General features: G+C 41.8%; 1 protein-coding gene across 2 annotated transcripts in view; it reads left to right on the forward strand.

The window, feature by feature from the left end:
• The window catches only part of SMPX (small muscle protein X-linked), a 122,590-nt gene that overhangs the window by 47,067 nt on the left and 50,688 nt on the right, over window positions 1–24,835 (forward strand). Inside the window, exons 4-7 of one of the 2 annotated variants that reach the window (XM_069463053.1) lie at window positions 20,789–20,977; window positions 22,053–22,182; window positions 22,682–22,802; window positions 23,083–23,277. The gene's annotated coding sequence lies outside the window, so the exon portion shown is untranslated. Of the gene's footprint in view, window positions 1–20,788; window positions 20,978–22,052; window positions 22,183–22,529; window positions 23,278–24,835 lie in introns of those variants that run through there. The other variant, XM_069463052.1, reaches the window with a different exon arrangement.

A 24,835-nucleotide genomic window follows, 5' to 3' on the forward strand; every position in this document is an offset into this window, starting at 1 on the left:
GGTCCATGGCACAAAGTTAAGAATCCTTGGTCTACAGAGAGATTCAGCTTCCTCAAATGAAACACACTGTGGATGCAGCTGTGGTGTAGAACAGTGTTTTTGAAACTTTGTAAGGTCATTGAGCTGTGTCTTCAAATACTAGCTCATGTGGAAGGCCAGTACATGTAATAGATCAAAGCATGGCTGCCTTGAGGTAGGACCCTTGTCCCAAAGCCCCAAATTTGTGATAAATCATTTTGAAGTTGGCCCTGGACAATGTTAGGAAATGCAAGCCTGTGATGGACTGTGCCTGTAGCTTCGGATGGAGTCAAAGAGGGCAATAGGGCAATGCAAGGTGAAGAGAAAAAAATAATAGTTGTTGAGGAAGGCAAGTATAGAGAGCAGAATACCAAAAAAGAGAGGGGAAAGACTGGGAGGTAAATATTCATGCCCATGAGTAGAAGGATCTCCTTGACAAATTAGAGACAGTAGCCTCCTATTTTTGTATTAGTTGTAGACATGCAGTACTTCTATTGTGAGAAGCCTATTTGCTTGCTAGAGTTAAAGGAAAATGCATGAAAGTTGGTCTTGGTGTGTGAGAGCAGACTTAGGAAAAATGTCGATTCACATTGGGAGTTTAGGGGAGACTTCTTGTTCGAAATGACCTCTGAAAAGAACCTCATTATAGGACAACTTCTTTAAGTCTAGTGGATGCTGTTGGTGCCCCACTCAGATCTCCTTTACTAGTTGGTGTACTCACTAACCCCCCATTCCCAGCTGCTGTGAGTATTGGCTGCCTCTTCTCCAAAGAGTTGTCCTTACCCAAACAGTAGCCCTTACCACCACCAGCCCCCCCAACCCCCATCAGGAAAGATTGCCTGACATTTTTGGGGTGTAAATGCTGACACCTTGTTGTCATGGTGCCATTTGCACTCCAGAGCTCTCCAGAGTGCTGGCTTGGTTGTATGGCTGTATCAGCTGAAACTCATCTCCAGCTGAGACCACACCATTGTAAAGCCTGTACTTGTGTGGTAGCCTGATTACCTCATGCCCCTGCTCCCTGGAGCACTCCCACCAAAATCGCTTAAACAAGAATCCCTCTGTCAGGCTCTGCTTCTAGGGAACCCACACTCCAACACTGGATTCTTCATCTTTAAAAAACACATAACTCCTACCTCTCAGAACTGTAGCAAGAATTAAAAAAGAAGGTGGATCTACAATATAGAAAATATAATTGCTTCTAAGAGCATTCAAAATCAGTTTCCTCAATTTGTCTTGGCCCCAAATGTCTTTAAATGGCTTCTTTTTTGTTTTTATTTATTTATTTTCTTGAGACAGAGTCTCACTCTGTTGCTCTGGCTAGAGTGCCATGGCGTCAGCCTAGCTCACAGCAACCTCAAACTCCTGGGCTTAAGCAATCCTCCTGCCTCAGCCTCCCAAGTAGCTGGGACTACAGGCATGCACCACCATGCCTGGCTAATTTTTTCTATATATATTTTTAGTTGTCCAGATAATTTCTTTCTATTTTTAGTGGAGATGGGGTCTCGCTCTTGCTCAGGCTGGTCTCAAACTCCTGACCTTGAGTGATTCTCCAGCCTCGGCCTCCCAGAGTGCTAGGATTACAGGCGTGAGCCACTGCACCCAGCCTGTTTTTATTTTTAAAATAATATTGCCACCCACTTCCTATATGCAGAAGGAGAGAAATGAAATATAAATATGTTTGTACTTGAATGTTGAGAGGTTGTATCACTGAAGGGTTAAGGGTGTGGACCGTGGAGCTAGACTGCCTGGGATCACTCCTGCTCCACCAATAACTGGCTCTGTGACCTTGAGCAATTCACAGAATTTCTTAGTGTCTCAGTTTTATGGGGAAAATGATAGTACTACCTACCTTATAAGATTTTGTAACGGAATAATTGATGTCACTGATGTCACTAAAGCACTTAACCACACTCAGCATAGAAAACATTAGCTATGTTATAGCCTTCTTATGTTACATTCTTTTCCAGTTTATATATGTCTCATGGATTTCATCATAACTAAAAGTCTCCAAACCCTTTTCTCTCACAACTTTGACTATTATCTTTTTGTTAGGATTTAATTTTACTTTATAAGAAAGAATTTGAAGAATTCATATTTGAGATTTTTTTGGGAGGGGCTGGTGAAACAACTCTTCAAATATAGAGATCTGGTGAGTCCTTGTATATTTACTGTTTCAAGAGAAAAATAATGAAACAGAAATTGAGACCATATACTAGAGGTAATTTTGCATATCCTGATTTAGAAAAGTATTAAATGAATATTCTGGTTGTTTGTATTGTGAAACTAATGCCTTTAAAAAAAAATTATTACTTTCATTCTTATCCAATGAGGGATAAGGAAAGAATGTATGCATTGTTTTCTATTTACTAAAGACTTTAGTTTGGGAACTAGAAAGAAGTAAAAAATTTATAAGCGGAGAAATATCTGCTTTAGCAGAGGAATGGAAAAGTGAACTAGGTAGTACCAGATATAGGAACACTAATCTATATACAGTAGACCAAGGTTTTCTCCAGAGTGGTCTGCAGAAATAATGAACAGGGGTTGATGCCCTGTGACCTAGAGTTGCTGACTGAGAATCTGATGGGGCCTCTACTGTATTAGTCTGCTAGGGCTGTTGTAACAAAGTACCACAAACTGGGTGGCTTAAACAACAGTAATTTATTGTCTCACAGTTCTGGAGGCTCGAAGTCTGAGTTCCAGGTGTGGGCAGGGTTGGTTCCTTCTGAGGGCTGTGAGGAGACTCTGTTCCATGCCACTTGCCTAGCCTCTGGTGATCTTTGGCTTTCCTTGGCTTGTAGATGCATTTCCCTGATCTCTGCCTCGGTATTCAGATTGTGTTCTCCCTGTGTGTGTGTCTGTGTCCAAATTTTCCCTTTTTGTAAAGACACTAGTCATATTGGAGTAGGGCCCACCCTACTCCAGTATGACCTCATCTTAACTAATTAATTACATCTGCAATGACATTTTTTCCAAATAAGGTTACATTCTTATGTGCTGGGGATTAGGAACAGGGGACACAATTTAATCTATAGCACCTACTAATGGGAAAGGAATCAATTATGATTTCAAAGCTTGGCTGTGCCCAGAAGCAGATTGCTAATGGGTAAGCTCTTCTCTTCAAAGGGTAGACATAAAACATTCAGAATTAGCAAGAATATTTCCAGCTCCTTTCTTTAACCAAATTGCATATTCTTCCTTTCTTTGACCTGAAGATATTACTCTTATCTTCTTTCCAAAATCTTCTTATGTTAATGCTTATGCTTCTCTCTAAGGCTTTCCTTGGCCTAGACTTCTTTTTCATTTCTATTTTGGAAAAATTTCAGCCTTTACAACAGGTGACCTAATACTTCCCAAGCTACTCAATGGTTAGCGACTAGAAGAAAGCATTAGAAGAGAAGTCAGGGATGAGGGAAGTGATATGTCCAAATGGCAATAATGAAGAAAACTGTGAATATTAAGCATGACTACATTTCAGGTTTTTAAAGCTGATATTTTCCTGGTTCTTATTTCTTCTGGGCCTCAGAAGTGGTTTCCTAAAAATCTAGTTCAAAAACAAACCAAAGGTTTTTTCCTCCTAAAAGCTAATTCAAATGCCAAAGGATAGCAAACCTGTTGGTTCTAGGTGGAGTGATTTTTAGAATACATATGAAATAATACTTGGCAGGAAAGAGGAAAGTTTACACTGCCATCTTGTTAGGCCACATGGCTGTGGCTCCAGTTTTTTGATGATCGCAAATACCAGTGTGGGATTAATCCAATGCCAACTAATATCTTAGTTTCTCAAAGGATATTTTACTGCTGGATATTTGCTATATTTGAAGAGTAAATGGTAACTGAAACCAGCCTTGGGTCTAATGCAGCTGTCCCAGAGTTATGTTTCAGTGTTTGTGTGGGCTACATTCATAATACACTTTGTAAGAGCTTAATATAAATTCTTGGAACTCAGATAATACCCCTATATCTATTAAAAGAAGTTGGAACTTTGGGATTTAAGATGAGGTTGCTTGGTAGTAATAAAACAGAACGAAGCAAGTCACCTTAACACAAAGCAATTATTACTTCTACAAGATAGATTGCCACACTTTAAGGAAAAAAGCTTTCATTTAAGAAAAATGGAAAAAAGCAAGTTACCCACATTGCAAAATACATTTTTTCATTTATAAAAGCAAAATTTTATTTCTAATAATTCAGTAAAATAGAAAGTAAAATAAAAAATAATTATAATTCTGTATTATTTTATTGTTGGAAGAGTTGAAAACATACCACCCTGTGTTTTTCACACATTTATAAAGAATTTTTTGAATGAGAGTGTTTTTTTTCACGTGTGAAAACAAACACAGTCATTCCCCATAACTGTGGTCCCCCACCCCATGGCCTGTTAGGAACTGGGCCACATAGCAGGAGGTGAGTGGCAGGTGAGTGAGAGAAGCTTCATCTTTATTTATAGCCACTCCCCATTGCTCGCATCACCACCTGAGCTCCACCTCCTGTCAGATCAGTGGCAGCATTAGAGTCTCATAGGAGCACGAAGCCTACTGTAAACTGCACATGCGAGGGATCTAGGTTGCATGCTCGTTATGAGAATCTAATGCCTGATGATCTGAGGTGGAGCTGAGGCAGTGATGCTAGTGCTGGGGCGTGGCTGCAAATACAGATTATCATTAGCAGAGAGGTTTGACTGCACAGAGGCCATAATAAATCAATTGCTTGCAGACTCATATCAAAACCCTATCAGTGAGTGGCAAGTGACAAGTAAGCTGCATCTGGTGGCAGGCTTTACAGTGGCAAGTGAGTTGATGTACTTCAATTGTACAGCTGCATGTGGTGGCAGGCTTTAAGTCAGAATCTGACACTTATGAGTAAAAAGCAGACGTCACTGGAGAGCTTCTTTGAAAAGGGGGAAAGACCCAGAGATGAGACAACAGAAGACTCTAAGACTGCCAACAAAATGAAAGCTGCATTTAAAAGAAAATATCAAGAGTCCTACTTAAATTACGGGTTCATTGCAAGAGGTGATTCACATTCTCCAAGCCCGCTTTGTATAATCTGTGGCGATTGGCTATCCAACAAAGCCACGAAACCTTCAAAACTGCTTCGCCACATGGAGACGAAGCACCTGCATTAAAAGACAAGCCTTTGGAGTTTTTCAAAAGAAACAAAAGTGAACACGAAGAACAGAAGCAATTATTGAAGGCCACTACTTCATCAAATGTGTCTGCACTGAGAGCATCATTCTTAGTAGCTTAACCGCATTGCTAAAGCTAAGAAGCCCTTTACTATTGATGAAGAGTTGACCCTGCCTGCTGCTAAGGACATTTGCAGTGAACTTTTAGGAAAGGCTGCAGTTTAAGAGATGGCACATGTTCTTCTTTCGGCTAGCACCAAAACCAGACGAAATGATGAAATAGCAGAGGATATTGAGCAACAATTCTTACAGAGAATTAACGAGTCACTGTGGTACACAATCCAGATTGATGAGTATACCGATGTTGACAACAAAGCAACAATGCTTGTTTTTGTATGATACATTTTTCAGGAGGATGTGCATGAGGACATGTTATGTGCACTTTTGTTGCCAACCAGCACCACAGAACTATTCAAGTCTTTGAATGATTATATGTCAGGAAAACTGAATTGGTCATTTTGTGTTGGTGTATGCACGACGGAGCGGCTGCCATGACTGGACGGCTTTCTGGTTTCACTACTGGGGTCAAGGAGGTTGCTTCTCAGTGTGAGTCTATGCACTGTGTCATCCATAGAGAAATGCTGGCTAGCTGAAAAATGTCAACTAAACAACATTTTGCAGGATTTGATTAAAATTATCAACCACATTAAAGGTACATGCCCTTAACTCACATCTGTTCGTGCAGCTCTGTGAGGAGATGGACACAGAGAACACACGTCTTCTCTTATATACAGAAGCAAGACGGCTTTCTAAAGGTAAATCACTGGCCAGTGTTTTTGAGTTACAAGAGCTGCTTCAGAGATTTCTTGTAGAAAAACAGTCACCACTGGTAGCACATTTCAGTGACACAGAATGGGTCACAAAACTTGCTTACTTGTGTGACATATTCAACCTGCTCAATGAACTCAATCTGTCACTTCAGGGAGAATGACAACTGTGTTCAAGTTGGCAGATAAAGTGGCTGCATTCAAGGCCAAACTGGAATTATGGGGGCGGCGAGTGAACATTGGGATTTTTGACATGTTTCAAACATTAGCAGAGATTTTGAAAGAGACTGAGACAGGGCCTTCTTTCTCCCAGCTGGTGCATGATCATCTATCTCAGCTTTCAAAAGAGTTTGGGCATTAATTCCCAAACACAAAAGACCCCCGAACGGGGAAGGAGTGGATCTGCGACCCATTTGTGAATAAGCCAGGTGAATCGACTTTGTGCTAGAAGAGGATCAGCTGCTTGAGATCGCAAATGACGGTGGCCTTAAAAGTATGTTTGAGACAACTTCAGATCTCCATACATTCTGGATTAAAGTCAAGGCAGAATATCCTGAGATTGCCACAAAAGCACTGAAAAGCCTCCTTCCATTTCCAACATCCTATCTACGTGAAGCAGGGTTTTCTGCAGTGACAGCAACCAAAACGAGATTATGGAGTAGACTGGACATCAGCAACACACTTCGGGTGTCACTGTCTCCTATCACCCCCCAGATTATAGTTGCAGGAAAACAAGATCAGGGCTCCCACTGATTCTGTATTATGGTAAGTTGTATAATTATTTCATTATATATTACAATGTAATAATAATAGAAATAAAGTACACAATAAATGCAATGCGCTTCAATCATCCTGAAACCATTGCCCCTAGCCCTGGTCTGTGGAAAAATTGTCTTCCATGAAACTGGTCCCTGGTGCCAAAAAGGTTGGGGACTGCTGTCCCACAGGGAAAAGAAAGAAGATTCAGGAGAATTGAATGACCCAGAGAACATTTGAATGACTCTACATATCAGAGGTTGGCAATCTTTACCTGTAAAAGGAAGATCATAAATATTTTAAGCTTTGAGGGCCATGCCATTTCTGTTGCAACTACTCCACTCTGCTTTTGTAGGGAGAAAGCACCCATAGGCAATAGGAGAATCAATGGATGTGACTGTGGTCCAATAAAACTTTATTTACAAATACAGGCAGCAGGCTATAGTTTGCCAACCCCTGCTATATATTATTACTGAGACCTTTATGATCAAGTACTAAACAGTGAGAATAATATAGAATTTGATGCTTTATAACCTTTTAAATAATTTCACAAATATTTTTTCATTGGATCACTCCAGCTTTCAACTGAGGAAAAAGCTTTAATGAATATTGTAGGAGAGCCTCTACCAAACTATGAGTTTCTTAAAGACATGCTTTATATCTTATTCTCCAGTTCCAGGCAGTGTTTATTGAATTGAATTAGTACATTTCCTATAAACTCAATGTACTGATTGTATTTCCTTGCCTATGCTACTTTCCCTGTCTCAGTGATGCATTTTGTCCTTCCCAGCAGCTGTTCCCTTGACCCTGCACACATTGGAATCTTCCCTATTTATGCTGAGTATTTATACATGTTCCTAAAGATATTTCAGTTGACCTAAAGAATTGGGGTGGAGTAAATGGTTTTCCTCCCTTACATATAACTGGCCTATGTGGATCAACCTCATTGAGCTTCCATCACCAGGCACTTAAAAAGGAAAAAGACTATTCATATGGGCATAGTAGACAAAGAAGGAAAAGGCAGAATCCTTTATTCCTCTATTCCTAACCTTGGAAGGAATACTGGATGTTCTTCAGTCTGGCCACTTCCTTGAGATGGTAGTAGCTGGAGAGTAGCTGAGATGCTAGTGAGTGTTTTTGGAGGAAGTTTTGACTTTTGCTGGTCCCCTCTCTGAGTCATTTATTCCTAAGCAGCACGTATTTCAGGTTGCTAAATTGGATCTCAAAGTATCATCTAAGCAAGAAGATATACACTTCAATGGTTTCCCCATTAACCTTGCTAAGTTGTCCTTATTTTTGTCTCTATGGTTGATTGAAAAACATGGCCACACTATTTTGCAGCTCCTCCCATCAAGAGTTAGAGTTTTAGGGCTATGGATTTTCCTCTGAGTGTGCATTGTTTTCACTGCTGTTAATTTATAAATAAATGTTGGAATTTCAATTTTAATTTTTTCTTCAGCCTCTGAGTTATTTGGAAGAGTATTTTAGAGTTATCTTAATAGTTCTATTTTTCTTTTTGGTATTAATTTCTAGTTTTTTACCATCTGGGTCAGAGATTGTGGAACATGCAACTTCTAAATTTGGGAATTTGAGGTTTTTCTTGGTCTCATAGTACCTTAAACACTTTTGCAAATATTTCATGGCAGTAAAAAATAAATTTTGAACTAAAAATTTATGTGTATTTATACATATATGTGTATATACAATATATGTGCATATAACACATATAATATATGTACATATAGCATAATATATAATACATACACATAAACATTGCTATGGTTTGGATGTGGTTTGTTCCCTCCAAAACTCATGTTGAAATTTGGTCCCCAATGTGATAGTGTTGAGATGTGGTGGGACCTTTAAGAGGTATTTGGGTCTTGGGGACTCTGCCCTCACAGGAGGATTAATGTCTTTCTCTCAGGACTTGGTTGGCTATCTTGGGAGTTCAGCCCCCTTTTCTTTCATGCGCATGTGCCCTCTCTGCCCTTCCATTTTTCTGCCATGCTATGAAGCAGCTTGAGGTTCTCACCAGATGTGACTGCCAGATCTTAGACTTCCCAGCCTCCAGAATCATGAGCCAAAATAAACCTCTTTTCCTTATAAATAACCCAGTCTTAGGTATTCTGTTATAGCAACAGAAAATGGACTAAGATATTTATAAATCATGTATAATCATGTATGTGTATATATATTCAATCAAGTTTCATAACTGTAGTATTAAAATCTTTTATATCCAATTTTAGCTAGAATTTTTCAAATTCAGAAGAGGTGTTTTGTCAAAACTTTTTTTTGTATTTATAATAGTCTCTGCTCTATATATTTTGACAAAATGTTGTCAGTACTTAGAGATAGATGATTGATATATTTTGGTGGCTGTATTTTCTAAAAAAATTTCTAACTTCTTAAAAATATTTAAAAATCCTTGACTATAATAAGTGAATCAAAGAGGAAATAAAAACTGAAGTTATAGACTATTAAGAAAGTATTAACAATAAAAATAATACATATTCAGATGAAAATTGATTCTGGCCTCACTTTACATTTTTGACCACAAATCTTAATTAGGCCCCAAGAGCTGCACTGCAGTTCTACTACAATTCCCATGCCAATTCCCTCTCCTTTTCTCTAAGAGGGCTATTTTAAACTTTCTCAAAACTTCAGAATCTCTTCTCTACTCCTCACTTTCAGCTGACAACCTTGCTTCTTATTTCACTGCAAAATGATTCTCAATCAGAGGAGCATGTCCTTACCCTCCCCCCTGACAAGTGGACCCACCTGCTCGCCTCTGCATCCGCATGCCTCGTCCCCTTCTTGACACAACAGGTCAGCTGCATGTGCTTTGCTTATATGGAGGCCAGTCCTGCCGTCCCCCTGTGTAAATCAGAACCCCAGTGCTCTCAGCTACTCAGGGACTGAGTGTGGTTTTGACAAATGTCCTTCCTCTCTCCTGCTTCATCAGTGTTTCCCTCTCTGTGGGATCATTGCAACCTCAGCCCCCAAAGACAATCCATTATCTTTCCTGTGAAAATAAGACTCCTCCTGTGATCACCTCCAGTCATTGCCCCCATTTTTCTGCCGTCCTGAGCTGACTGCCTTTTCTATCTTGCTTTCCTCATCCCCCATTGTGTCTTTGAGCTCACTGCAAGCGTTTACCAACACCTGCTCTGCTGTCAAGGTCACTGCTGTTCTCCACATTGCCAAAACCGATGATTAACTCCTCATTGATTTCTCAGTAGTATTTGATCTGATTGGTCATCCCCGCCTTCTGGAAACACTTCCTTCCTTTGGGTTCTTATGCCCATTTACTCCTCAGTCTCTCTTTGTCTCTCTTTTTTTATTGATGTTGCGGTAAAATACACCTAACATAAAATTTACGATCTGCTATGGTTTGAATGTATCCCTCAAATTTCATGTGTTGGAAACTTAATGTCTAAATTCATATGTTGATGGTATTTGGAAGTGGGGTCTTTGGGAGGTAATTAGGATTAAATAAGGTCATCAGGGTAGAAACCCCATGATGGGACTGGTGGCTTTATTAGAATAGGAAGAAAGACCTGAGCTGGCATGCTCTTGCCCTCTCCACATGTGATGCCCTCTGTCCTTACAAGATGCCAGCACCTTCACATTAGACTTCTCAGCCTCCGGAACTGTAAGAAATAAATTTATTTTCTTTACAAATGATACAGTCTATGGTAATCTTTTATAGCAACAGAAAACAGATTAAGACACCATCTCAACCATTTTCAAGGATCCAGTTCAGTGGCCTTAAGTGCATTCATATTGTTGCACTAGCATCACTACAGTCCATTTACAGAACTCTCTTTATCTTGCAAAACTGAAATTCTGTACCTATGAAACACTAACTACCGCCATCCCTAACTCCTCAGTCTCTCCTTGATGTCTAAATGTTGTCTTGCTCTAGGGCTCAGCCCTTTGACCCCATCCCTGCCCTAGTTCCACCCCTTCTCTAAGTGATCTCATCGAGACCCCTGGTTTTAAATACCATCTCCTCAATGGTGACCCCTCAGTTTGGATCATAGCCTGGACTTCTTCCCTGAACTCTATATTGGGATATCCATCTTCTTTGATATCTCCATTTAGAGATCTATTTAATAATAGGCATTGCAAACTTAACATTATGCAAACTAACCGTTATTTTCTGTCCCAAAAGCTGCTTCTTCCCTAGTGTTCCCCACCCTGGCAGTCCCCACCTCACCAGTTACTGACTTGCTCAGGTCCAAAGCTAGGGGTTCTTCCTATAATATAAGGTCCAAGAGAGCATGGATTCCTGTTATCTGCCAAGATACCTCTAGTGCCTAGAACTGTACCTGGCACATAAAATGTTCTTTAAAACTCTACACGATCTAACTTTGGCTACATCTTTCCTTCTATCTTCTAACTACCTACTGCTGCACTGAAGCCATTTGGTTCAGTGTGCCAAGCACTTAGAACTTCTGTGGTTATTATTCTTCAATCTGCTTTTGGAGTGATATTAAGAAGATGAATCTAAGAGAAAATTCTTAAGGAGATTCAGGAATATCCAAATTAATCTTTTACTAGTCATTCTTGTCCCCCTCCCCACCCTCTGCCAAATGTGGTCCTCAAGGTAAATGGATGCACACAAGAGGCAAACCTGGCTCTATTACTTCCTGGGGTGGTGGCTCCAAATCATACTGCAAACTTATAGATGTCATAGAAAATTCCTTTACCTTGGCCAGGTTCACCTAAAAAGCCAGTCTTCTCCTTTTCTAAGTCCAAACCCAAGTTTAGTCTTGGCCCTCCTAAGTGATGAAGGCCACACTTTTCTACTTGTACAGGAGGAAATGGAATGAGAGAGACCCAGCAAATGAGCATGTTTGTCCCAGGGATTAGAGCTGCTGCCCCAAACCTTTAAATGCAGGGACAAGTGGCTCTGAGGCGTGTTGTCATGGCAGAAACAAAAAAATCAGAAGGGAGAATCAAAGGGTTGGGGAAGAGGAGATAGAGACAGGCAGACAGAGAGACAGAGAGAAAGAGTGATAAATAGAGGCAAGCCACAGACAGAGACAACTGCCAATAGATCTTGGGAGAGTGTTGAAGAGAACAACGTGGCAGAGAGCAAAGCCAGGGGAGAAAGGTAGCTATTGACAAAGTGCCTGCAGCAGGAGGAGCCAATGATACTCAGGACAGCAACTTAAAACTTAAGCTAAACTGCATAGCGCTATGATCCTCCTCCACCACCCCCCCCAGCCCTGCACATCACAGCCTTTCATACATGGTGATTTGGGGCATGAAGGAATAGGGGTGATTTGCAGGGTGGGGCCTATGGCAAGGCTGCTGGATGCACACAGGGCTGGACAAGGGGCAAGTGGGGCTGAAATCAAGCCCAGCACGTACCATTTGCCAAACCCTGTGCCTGTTGGGCTGCATCCTCTTGGAATGAGAGTATATTTAAGACAGAAGGTTTTCTTGGTGCTCTGTCCTTGTGCTCATCTGGGTTATGTTTCTTGATGTTTCTTTTGATGTGAAGTAACCCAGGCTTGAATTATTGAGTTCCTACTACATGTTGTCGGGCATTGTGCTGGCTGCTGGGGATCCCGTCATCAACAAAACAGGTGTACTTGTGGTCTCATTGTTTTCCACTGTTAAAGGTGAATTCCCTCCCATTCTTTAAGTCACAGCGTAAACATCATAGCATCCTCGGGGAAGCTGCTGCTGATGCCAGCTCCATGTCCCCTCAGTCTACCTCTCTTCTCCAGCATCTTTCTCCTTCTCTAACTTAGGGTATTTTCTGGCACTGCGGATCCTTGCTCAGCTGCATATGGACCAGGGGACATTTGACAATGTCTGGAACATTTTTAGTTGTCACACTTCAGGGGGCAGGGTGGAGTGCTACTGGCATCTAGTGGGTAGAGGCCAGGGATGCTGCTGAACATCCTACAGTGCACAGGACAGCCCCGCCAAGAAAGGAAGATCTGGCCCCAAATGTCAATGGTGCTGAGGTGGAGAAACCATAATGTAGATTTAACTCAGAAGTATGTGGCAGGGTGTGTGTGTGTGTGTGTGTGTGTGTGTGTTTATGTTAATGCTGCTGAAAGACAGCCTTCAGGGAATGAGCGACAGAGCCAGTAGATAAATACCCAAGGCTCCCTGGCCTCTGGCGACATAATTCTGAGATGTGTTTCACACAGTTTCTCAAAGGGTTCCCAGTAGGACTGAGCCTCAGTTGCCCACAAAGGCCAGTTGCTCATTATGGCACCCTTTGTTGGTTTTTAAAAACATCTTTCTATCTTAGTCTCCCCACTCCCTCACGCCTGCTCTTGGGGATCACCTCCCAAATTAACTACACCCAAATCCTTCTCTCAGCATCTGCTTTTAGAGGCACCCAAACTAAGACAGAAGCCTTCCTGGATGCCCAGGTAGATCAGGTTTCTCTACCTTGAGCATGTTTGTCCCTCTTTGAAATAACTGCTTATTCAATGTCAGTCTCCTCCATAGGCTATGGACTCTATAAGGGCAGTCTCTATAACTGTCTTGTTCAGTGCTATATTTTCATGGCCGAGTGCAGGTCCTGGCACATGGTAGGTGCTCAGAAACCTTTGTTGAATAACTGAATGAATAAAGGAGTTAACTCAGGCTTTCTTCTTTTGAATTCAGAGCCTCTTTAATATACTCTTCCCCATGCTTTGAATGGCTTAACGAGACAACGGGAAAACCTACAGGAGAGTGGGAGGTCAGGCCTTGGGTGACTTGGTGGCAGTATTCTTTGAGCTAAAATGAGACCATTTTGTCAGATTCTTCAGACTTGAGGTTAGGATCTTGGAATATTCAACTGAGGACATTCACAATAGTTTTGTTTAACAAAGCAGACACTCAAAGCCTGTAACGTAATAAAGAGGATTATTTTAAGACTAGCAGGAAATAGAGAAGTTGGAAACAATGGGAGATTTTAGTGAAGGAAAGGAAAATAACACTGATGTAGCATCTCCAGTGTGCCTTGCCCTGCACTTTAGTTCCATTAGCTCACTTACAGTTAGGTGTTATAATACCCATTTTGCATATGAAGAAATTGTAATTTAGAGAGGGGAAATGGCAGAACCCAAATTTGATCTTTGACTGGCCCCTCTCCAAGGTTGATAGTGTTTTCTGTTACAGCACAAGGTGGTGGTGGGTAGGTGTCCAGAGACTGCAAAGATTTGGAGCTAGTATGATGGGGGCAGGGGGGCGGCCACTAAGTGAGAGTTTGGACATGATGCCCTTTTGGGTTTTCTTATGATGTTATGATTCACTGACTGCAGTGACTGTCGGTTCTCTATCTGTCCTCCTTGGTTGGCTCATCAGTTTCAGCTCAGAAGTAACAGGAATTTTCACATCCTTTACTTTGCTTTCATTGCTTCTCATTAGCTAAGGCTTTATCTAGGAGCTGTAGAGTCTTTGGCATTTACTATGTTTCATCCAAGAAGCTACTGGTTGGATGATACATAGTTATCTTATGTACTCCTAAGAAAGAAAAAGCAATGCTAAATATCATCGTAAAATGCCATAAATTTTAATGAGTGTCAATTCCAGATATATTAAAATGTGAAAAATGTGCATCTTAGAATCCATGAACTATTCCCATGACCTCAGACACAGTTATCAAAATCAGAGCAATATTCCTGTCTTCTCCCTGTCATTATCGTCAACACACACTTAGGGGGTACCTGCTATGGATAAGGCTCTGGGTCAGATGGTTTAAAAGAAATACAAGATATCTGGAACCAGAGACCCAAATTATAATCACGGTGAGGTGGTTTTAAAATATGGCCAGAAATTCTGTAACACTCCTCCCATAGAGATGGAGGTCCATTCTTCTTCTCTTGAATCTGTGCAGGCTTGTGACTGCTTCAACCAATAGAATACAGCAGAAGTGTTGCTATGTGACTTCCAAGGGTGAGCATAAAAGGTCATGCAGCTTCTGGTCTTATATTGCATCACTTGCTCTTGGAGCTCTGAACCTCCATGTAAGAAGTCAACTACCCTGAGGCCACTGCCCTGGAGAGGCAGTCTGATTAATAATCCGTGGCCAAGGGTGCCAGACATACTAATAAAGCAGCCGTCTTTGAAGTGGATCCTTCAGTGCCAGCTCATCCAGCTCCCAGAACAAGAGCAATAATTCCATGTATAAATCAAGTAATCCTAGGCTGTGCTTCAGTACAAACCCAAATTTCTGCAGTTTTACATAGTAAACATTTATTTTCTGCTCACATCAGAGTCTCACTTGGGTTGAGTGATCCTTTTCCGTCTTGTAGCCATGACATCTAGGACCAATGGCTTTAAGTTGCTACAGCTGGGGAAGATTGCATAGGATGTTTTTAAAGGCCAGGCCTGGAATGGCTTATAGCATCACAGTGCTTCTTAAACAATCCAAGGACCAGGTTTAAATTTTTTTTTTAATCCATCATGGACCAATACTTTTAAAATGCAACAAAAATGAATTCTTAGAAAAGGGAAATGCTGCTTGGATGTAGTGGCAATATCAGATAGCTATTAAAGTCCCTAATTGCTACTTTTAAATTTCTGTATTTAGCTCATGGCAAACTGGTAACATATAGTTTGCAAATGAGCACTGGTCCACGGACCACACTTGGAGTAGCACTGGCTTACAATAACTGGGCCTGCATCTTATTGGCTAGAATTCAGTCACGTGGCCCCAATCCAATAGTGAGTGAGCCTGGAAAACATAGTATCGTGGGAAGAGGGGATCATGTGCTGAATTTTAAGCATTGTCTCTGTGACATACTTTAAGTTCAGGTTTTATTTCTGTCTTCTCTTTATGAGGATCAAGTTGTTTACAAGTTTATTGTCTCATTTATGTTCATAGGTCTAGTTATTTTAAAAAAAGGCTTTACAGGGCAGGAGGGAAAGGACACCAGGGAAATTGCCCTGTATAGTGTGTGGTGCAAATGTGATTCTCCCAGTTTTACAGATCCTGACCTTGGGTAAAATTCCAGGTGGGTAAAATCTTGTTCAAGGGTACAGCAGTGATGTTTTTGTAATAGTCTAGATCTCTGATGCTTGTGCCAGGATAGCTACTGTTACTGCTTCAGTCCCTAGAGGAGTACTTCCCTCCCCTCACCCCATCTACCATGTGTCACCAAAGGGATTAGAATTACCTCATTTTTGGAAAAGAGCCAGGTTATAGAGGTCTCATGTGACAAAGCAGGAAAATGTAATTCTAAATATATTTATAGACTGCCAAACCCTGCAAAAATAGTCCATTTCAACACTTATTAGAAAATGACCAATAAGAAACACATCTCAACATTGCAATAATATAACTTTGTGAGACTAATCCAAATAAATTAGGCTTTTAAGAAACAAGATATCAATGTAGTTAAGAACAACTTTGCTGAGGCTTATATGCCATAATGGACAGCTGTGCAGGGACAGATAATGACCATGTGCTCTGCCCAGAACTCCTTCCTCTGTTTGTTGTCTGCTCCTGGCTTTAGTGTGCATTTGCTTTCAACACCTTAGTGCTTTTTTGGAGGCCTGCCCTAGGGCTTCTGGAGCCTACCTTTCCGGCTGGTAAGGAGAGCCAGAAGCTCTGGGAATTTGTTCCCCTGGGCAGCCCTTAACCAATAACTAGTGCACACAGGAGAATGACAGCCTCCGTGCCTTTACCTGGGTTGGGACAAGAGAATACCTTCTGTGGGACCTGAGATCACACTCTTGTGTTCCAGTTTTTCCTGGAAACACTTTTTAAAATAAATCACTTGTACACAAATCCGCATTTTAAGATCTGCTTCTAGGGAGCTCAGCTGAAGACATGTGTTCTTGAGGACCAGCACCCCAACAAAACAGTCCCCATGCTGATGAAATAACCATCTCCAAGGCAGCAAGGTTCCAGCCTCAGCTGGACCCTCAACATTGCTGGGCAATCTTTTCAGTTCTTCCCTGTTCCCTACACCTGATTTCCTCTTGAAGGCCCTTAGAAAGTTGAGGCAGGCCTTCAGGTGGCTTATGTTGTCCCTGTTCCTCCTCCCTCAGCCCCACAGACTCTCACAAACTTTTTGGTACCAGCCTTCTACCTTAGCTCCTTCTCAGGGAAAGAACATCTTTTCCTGCCTCTGGAGGCTGGATTTCATCCCCTCCTCAGGATCTTGCTTGTCAATGACCTCCTCTTGACCTTTATCATCCTCTTTATCTTGGCATATAAACATATTTAAGTATTGTCCATATTGAGATAAGATATAGCCAAAATAATTTCTCTCCATATTGGATATCTCCAAACCTAGCTACTATCCTTTTTATTTTTATTCTTAGGCAAGGGTCTCAGAAAAGATGGATCCACTTGCTGCCTCAACCCTTCATTCATGCCACACTCCACAGTGACCTGGATTTTGAACAGCCCTCATAATCTATTGAAACTCTTCTCTCTGAGATCAACAATGGTTTTTTAATTCTTCATACCTTGCCTTAAGAACTCACTAAGTGCCGGGCCCAACGTCAAGCACTTAAGATGTATATCTTATTGTCGCTGTTACCTTCACTCCTCCCCCAATGCAACACATTCCTTTAAATCTCATGATCCAAGCCTGAAACTTCACTTTCCTTCCTACCATATCCAATTCATTAGCAAGGATACCTTTGACTCCGTTACTAAAATACATTTTGAACCTCACTTGTTCTCTTTATCTCCACTGCCAACACTTTTGTTCAGGTCACCATCATCTCTATCCTTTTCATCGTTCTTCCTCCCCCCACCGGCTTGTTCTAGTGCAGTCCATTTTCTGCATAGCAGCAATCGTGAGCTCATGAAAGCTCAAGCCTCTGCTGGGCTTGGTGGCTCATGCCTGTAATCCTAGCACTTTGGGAGGCTGAGGCAGGAGGATTGTTTGAGGCCAGGACTTCGAGACCAGCCTGGGGAACATAGTAAGACTCCTTTCTACAAAAAATAGAAAAATTAGCTGGACGTATGGTGCACGCCTATACTCCCAGCTACTTGGGAGGCTGAGGCAGGAGGATCACTTGAGACTCGCAGTTTGAGGCTGCAGTGAGCTATGATAACGCCACTGCACTCTAACCCAGGCAGCAGAGCGAGACCTTATCTCAAAACAAAACAAAACAAAAAAATAGCTCAAACCAGGCAACTCCACTGCTTAAAACCTTCCAAGGACTCCTAGTACATTTAGGATAAAACCAGCACCTCTAGCCAAAATGGTCTAGGAAGGTCCTGCTAGCCTCTGCCTAGTTTTCTCCTCTCATCTCATGCCCACCTTCTGTATGCTCAGGCCACATTGGTTTCCTTTGAGTTCTGAGAACATACTTTCCCATCTTGGGGCCTTTGTGCATGCAGCCCCTCTGCCTGGAATGTTCTTTTCCTTTGTTCCTTCTCGCCCTGTCAATCTCAGTTCTTCTTGGAGTGATGCTTCGCCTGCCATCCCCTCCCCATTATTCTCTTCCTCAGTGTTTTGTTTCTTTTCATGTCACAAAGAGGATTTATACTTTTCTTGTTTATTTGTTTACTTGACTTTGTCTGTCCTCCTCCCCCTATGATAAGCTCTGAGGGCAGAGACACAGTCAGTCTTATTTATTGTTTTCACCCCAGTGACAGGGGGGTGGGGGGGCGGGGGGGCGGCTCGGATAGAACAGTACTGGCACTTAATAGATGCTCAGGGCATTTAGCTCAAACGTTTCCTTCTCCATGAAGCCCTCAGCGCCATGGGAGAGTTAGAGATGACTTCCTCTGGAGTCCTATAGCAGTCTGTATAGTTACTCATTTTTAAACCTTCAGCATTTAGCACAGTGCCTGAATCATAATAGGCACTTGGTAAAATACATGATGAATGAATGAATAAGTAAATGAATGAAATGTTATTTTCATGGGAAAGAGTGACTTAGGTAAAAGCAGGGAGTGACAACTGAGAGGTGGATGTGAGCAGTTTTTCTGAGGACAGAGGAGCCAATAGGTTTTTAAAGGTGGAAGTCTGAATTCACTTCTGAGGCTAGATAGCTCCTTTATTTTTGGAAGAAAAATACTTTTGGGGAAAAAGCTATTGAGCTATACAAATGTAAAACAAATTTTGGAAGAAAAATACTTTGGGGGAAAAGCTATTGAGCTATACAAATGTGAAAGCTTCTTTTTTTTTTTTTGAGACAGGGTCTCACTTTGTTGCTCAGGCTGGGGTAGACTGGTGGGATCACAACTAACTGCAGCCTCAAACTTCTGCCCCGGGCCATCCTCCTGCCTTGGCCTCATGAGTAGCTAGGACTACAGGCACGTGCCATCATACCTAGCTAATTTTTTCATTTTTTGTAGAGACAGGGTCTTGCTTGTTGCCCAGGCTGGTCTTGAACTCCTGGCCTCAAGCAATCCTCCTGCCTTGGCCTCCCAGAGTGCTAGGGTTACAGGCGTGAGCCACCACGCCCAGCCTTAGTCATATTATTATTTAGCTACAACCACAGTTAAGAATGCTGGAACACATAAAAATAAACCATCTGGTGGTAGAAAGACTGGACAACATGCCTTTAGTGACAGTGGTATTTCCAGAAATTATCTGTCAGATTGTTCGAGCCTAGACTATATAAAGACAAATATTTTCGTGTCATTGGATTATATTTGTTATAATCCATAATAACAGTTATACATCTTGCCTAATACAAAGGGATTGTTGTGGTTGATAATTGATTCAAGGTGATAATGTTGCATAGAGAAATGGGGGTGTGGGTATGGAGGAGAGAAAAACAGGAAGAAATGACAATTTTGATAAAAAAAACAAAGGATAAAAATTATCCTTGATCAGTATCATTCAAATGAACACATTTAAATCACCTGTATTTCCCCTGTTGGTAAATTTAGTAAAGTCCACATCCTCTGTAACCTTCTTGTTGTTAAAAGCTACTGGCCATGAGAGGGTGGGTAGTGCCATTACCTGATGCTATGATATAGAGAACTGCAACCAGTTCCTTAGTCAGAAACCATCTGTTTCATTCGTCGGGTTTTACCAGTATTTCGATATGTTTTATTTTTATTGTTATCAGCTGAATATCTTTTTAAAATAAAATCACCTATGCCTTATGAAATTTTGGTGCTACTGTGATAGATGTTATGGAAAATGTTGAATTACTTTCTGCCATAGCTGGGAGCCTGGATTGGCCAAATGAAGCTGTGGGTCAGGTGCGGGTAAGGAGGGCAAGGCGGGCCACACTTGCACACCAGTCTTTTCAAAAGTGCCAGCATCTGCCGGGAAAGGAAGGATGTCATCATACAGCATGCATCCCAGAGGGCAAACCTTGTCACTTGCTCTCCTGGATTAAAAATAAGCATTGATTTCATCACAGTCATGATTTCAAAAATTAAACTTTAACATAGAAGTAAATATTATGGGAAAATAAAGTGTTTTCATAGAGCACAGTTGGTTTCTCTTTCACAATCCTTTCTAGCTAATCATCATTTGTTAATTTTTCTTCTCTCTGTCAACCTTTAAAGTTTTTTTTTTTTTTTTGGTTACACGTTTACACATAATGGTACAAAGAGTTATCTATTAATTCACTTACAAACTTCCATAATATGGTGTATTTTTCCCTTTGCCCCAACTGTAGGCAGACCTAGGATAGAGTAGAACCAAGCAAAGAGGAACCCGAAAGAAGTCTGTAATTTGGGGCACATGATAAGAGTCTTATTCATGAGGGCTGTCACGGATGGGACAGCAGTATGAGCAGCACAGCTCTCCCTGTTGGTTTGTGTGTAGAGGAACAGGGGAAACACCTGGTGTTTGGAGCCAGAATACCTAGAGTTTCTACTCAGCCACTTCCTAGGCATGTGACTTGACCGTCTCAGCGTGTTTTGTCATTTATAACATGGAGATCAATAAACAACACCTGCTTCATAAGGTGGTGAAGATTAAATGAGATTATGTGTGTGAAAGCACATTTTCCATTAAAGCTCTGTATGTGTGTGCATGTCTTGTCTATACCATTGCTGCTTTCTCTTTTCTTCATTGCTAAGAGCATCCTGATTTTATATGGGGTGCTTGATCTCAGCTAATCATTTCTGTTCTATTCACTCTCTGCAGTTTATTTATTTTCTTAGTTTCCTTTGCAGCCATGAGAGCCAGTTCCAGCCAACGAGATGTAAGGGGAAGTCAGCTGAGGGTTTCTGGGAGTTTCCTTGTTAAGAAGCAAAGCTGCTGTTCCCACCACCACTGCTGTTCCTTTTTGTTTGGATGCTTAGGAAAGATCCCAATTCTTGGAGCAGTGGCAGCCATCTTGGGAACATGAGGTAAGAAGCATGAAGATAAAAAGCTGACTTGTTGAGAATGGCAGAGTAGAGGAACTGCGAAGAGCCTGGTTTTTTTTTTCTTCATGGAATTTCTGAACCATCTCACAACTCTCCTCCCTTCAGGTTCCTAGGTTTGTAAGGTGATTAAATGACTGATACCATACTTATATGTGCTTAGGTGGGGCATACATGTGAGTGTGGTACCTTGAGGGCACTGTGGTATAACAGGAAAGAGCACTAAATTTGAGAGTCAAAAGCTGGAGGTAACTGGTTCTGAATTAATACTCTGAGCTTCGACTTACAGATCTATAAAATGGGAATAATACCACTTAACCCACAGGGCTATTGGGAGGGCTAAATGAAATAATACAAATAGAAGTGCTTTGCCACTGAACAAGGGCTACATAGATATAAGATGTTGTTGGATAGCCTACTGCTCTTACTGGAGGAGGGATGAAGGTGTGCAGGTCAGAAGGACTTAAGTCAATTTTGTTTTTGCCAACAACCCCCTACCCTGCTCCTATTTGGTGATCTCCACTGAGACATGCCAAAATGTCTCAAGCTACCCCCTCAATGCCCAGCACCCTCTATCTCCCCATTTTCCACACTTTGAGACTCTTTGTTACTTTTTCCAGCTTCTTCTCCCATCTCAATCCTCCCGACAAGAAATGGACTCCTCTTGTGCCCCATCCCCTTGGGCCCAGTTAATTGTTGCTCATCAACCTGGTATGTGTTGGTGTACGCCAGGGACTTCCTCTGTTACCCTTCCCACACAGCAAGTGTCTGTTTTTATGAGGGCCTTAAACTGACCGAGTGACAACAGTAATAGAAATTTCAGGGGGCTATGGCAAGAGGTCAAGGAAAAGCACTTGTCATCTTAGTGTTTCTGGGAGACCCCAGTTGGGAGGGCTGTTCAAGGCACAACTATTCCCCTCCCTGGGAAGGGCCTAATCCACAGTTGTGAACCTCAGTGGCCTCCTCTGTGCTAGAACTTAATGGTGAACCCCAAACTAAAATGAACCACAATTACCTGCTCACCTTCTAAATTCCCAGAAAGTTGGTTTTCTTTTTACAGACACGAAAACGGCCAACTGCTTCCATCTGGAATGCATTCAGCTGCAGGGAACAGAAACCTGACTTCAGGGACTCATACAAATCAGAGGAAAACCTCACATAGCAAGAAGACTGGCAGGCTACGGTTGCTGGTAAGAGTTCAGTGGCTTGAGCATGGTGTCAGGAACTCAGACAGGAGGCCCGCTTTCATCCAGTGGATGGATTGTAAGTCTGTCTGCTCTGTTTAATACTTCTACTGAAGGAAATTTCCATGTAAAGGTCATGTCAGAGGCTGGTGAAGTTAAAAAGTAGTGTTAAAAATAGTGAGCACGTGCCTCAGGGTTTGGCAATGTTGTGTTTGAAAAACGTTTTGCCTCATACCTGGTCCTGGCCCTTGCCCTATTTAAAATGGACATTTCCTCTTTGTTTTGTTTGTTTTGTTGTCTCCTGTGCTCTGGGGTCAAAAGTATTGTCCCCAGTAGAGGCAGGAGAACAGAGTGAGCAGGACTCTGGGCCCTGGAACCACACCAACCTATCGATCTTCGACCATTTTTGACCTACAGAGAGGGCAACGTCATATAGTTCAATTTAATAGGATGATTATCATCATTTGGTGACTGTTGAGTGCTGATTATTAAATAACTTTAACAGCTCCCAGGTGACCAAGCTGGGATTCAAACACTGTTTGGTGTCAGTGCCCCTGCGTAGAAGCACAGAGCCACGCTACCTCCCTCCAGTTTTTGTTAAACAGTCCTCATCTTCTGGCCTCCAGGTAATAAAGCTAAAGATAGGCTTTTCCTACTTTTCAAACTTGGCTATACGCCCTCAGAATATGTGAGAAAATGCAGCCAGCATCTTCCAGAAGATTAGGAGGGCAGTAAGATATCGTAGCCACCTCCTGGCTGACATTTGAGCCCTGCTTTCGGCACGGTCAAGCCTTTCGGAGGCAGCCAGTGTATGGCTTGTATCAAACTCTATATTTAGGAAGAACAACTGTGAGCTATGACAGGAATTCTCTTTAACACTTAGCCTTAAACTGAGTTCCCCTCCAGCCCCGAGCCAGGAGCAGCTCTCAATACTGGGAGAGGCACAGAGCACTCGAGCTATTTCAGCCACATGAAAAGCATCGGAATTGAGATCGCAGCTCAGAGGACACCGGGCATCCCTTCCACCCTCCAAGGAGCTTTGTCTTCTTGCACCTGGCTGCTTGGGACTTTCCTTAGGCAGTAAACAAATACCTAAAGCAGGTAAGCGGAAGGATCCAGCTCCGGCAACTGGGCTTTCTAAAGGAAATTTCCTTGATACTTAACATGGAGTGACTACTTATAACTTTGTAGGCTTGTAACCAGTGGGTGTAGCTTCCTTGTAAATTCACTGTTCATTGGTGGTATTGCTGCTTCTGTTTTATAAATTGTGAGAGGTGGGGGTGCTGAAAGAATATTAAGGTAAAGGCAGTTTTCATCAATAGTGACATTAACAAAATGTCCACAGTCTAGATATGATAACTGTGACCTTGAAGCTGTGGTGGCCAGGATTACAGTTGGTCAGCTGCAGATTGATTCAGGCTCTAAGCTGAGAAATAATCAGGAGAATTTGTGGCAGAGGAAAGCTATGATGCTAGTTCTTTGGTATACTTAAATGCAAATTATTGCCAGAGTTTTTACACAGTACAAGTTTGAAGTGCCTTTTTCCTTTCCCTAAGCGCCAGGCTTGGTCTCAGTGATAAAGTTCTATCAGCATCTTGTACACAGATAGAACCATCTTTTCAAAAGCTTCACTTTGGTCACAGTTTTCCTGTACTCAGCAGGGTAGAGGGCAGCACTCATGTCCCCTTCTATGCGGGCACCAGGTTCTGAACCATGGGAATGCCAAGAGTAACTCTTCCCTCTCAGCGTATTTAAGGCAGAGTGAATAAGGAGTTAGTCAGTTCGGACAGCTGAACATCTTTCTACACCCTTCTCAGGAATTATTTTTAGCTGCAGGACAGAAGATAATTCCTTTCAAGATGGAGCTTTACCCATTTATTTGACCTTTAAAAAGAGAAAGCCTTTCCCTCCAAATATTGATTGATTTTCCTCTGAATCCCTTCATATTAAATTAGTGATATTAATATTGGCAAATTTTTAGTAAGTCAAAGAGTTTTATTTAGAAGTCAGATATTAGGGGCTGCCTACTGAAAAACAAGCGACAGTATGTTATACATGACTCAGCATACAGAGCATTAAAAATCTACACTGGCATGCAGAACTTCCAGGAAAACTCACCGGTGTTCAGCCAGCAAGCATTTCCATTATATTACAGGCTTTGTAAAAGTCAATATATGCCTTGTCAAACTTGCCATGTTTCCAAATTTTAGCCAGAACCAGGAGACATAGTAATTGAGTGCTGTAAAGAGAACCTCTTTGGATGAAAAGCAGTGGCCCCAGTGGGAGTGGAGTGTGTATCTAAGGCATAGTTTTCTTTTTTGGTCCCGAGATGAAGCATGCAGATGAAGAAGGAAGGTGCGTGCTACACTCTACATCCCTGATGGAGGTGAACGCAGGGCCAGGGAAACAGCCAGGGAACACTGTCTATTTTTATTCATCAGTGTGCTTTGCCCTGATTCTCTGCGAATAATGAGGACAGCAGGAACTGCTGCTGAACTGATTTACACAAGTGTTATCTAGCCTGTTTGTGAGGAATGAGAGCTGGGATCTGACCAACTTTCTATAGATGTCTCTTTCGAAGATTGACATGTATGTTAAGAGATTTGTATGCAAATGAGAATATACCAAAACTGTTTAGGAGACAAGGCCTATCCAGCCT

Source organism: Eulemur rufifrons, chromosome 30, assembly GCF_041146395.1.
Source record: "Eulemur rufifrons isolate Redbay chromosome 30, OSU_ERuf_1, whole genome shotgun sequence".
In the NCBI taxonomy this organism is placed as follows: domain Eukaryota; kingdom Metazoa; phylum Chordata; class Mammalia; order Primates; family Lemuridae; genus Eulemur; species Eulemur rufifrons.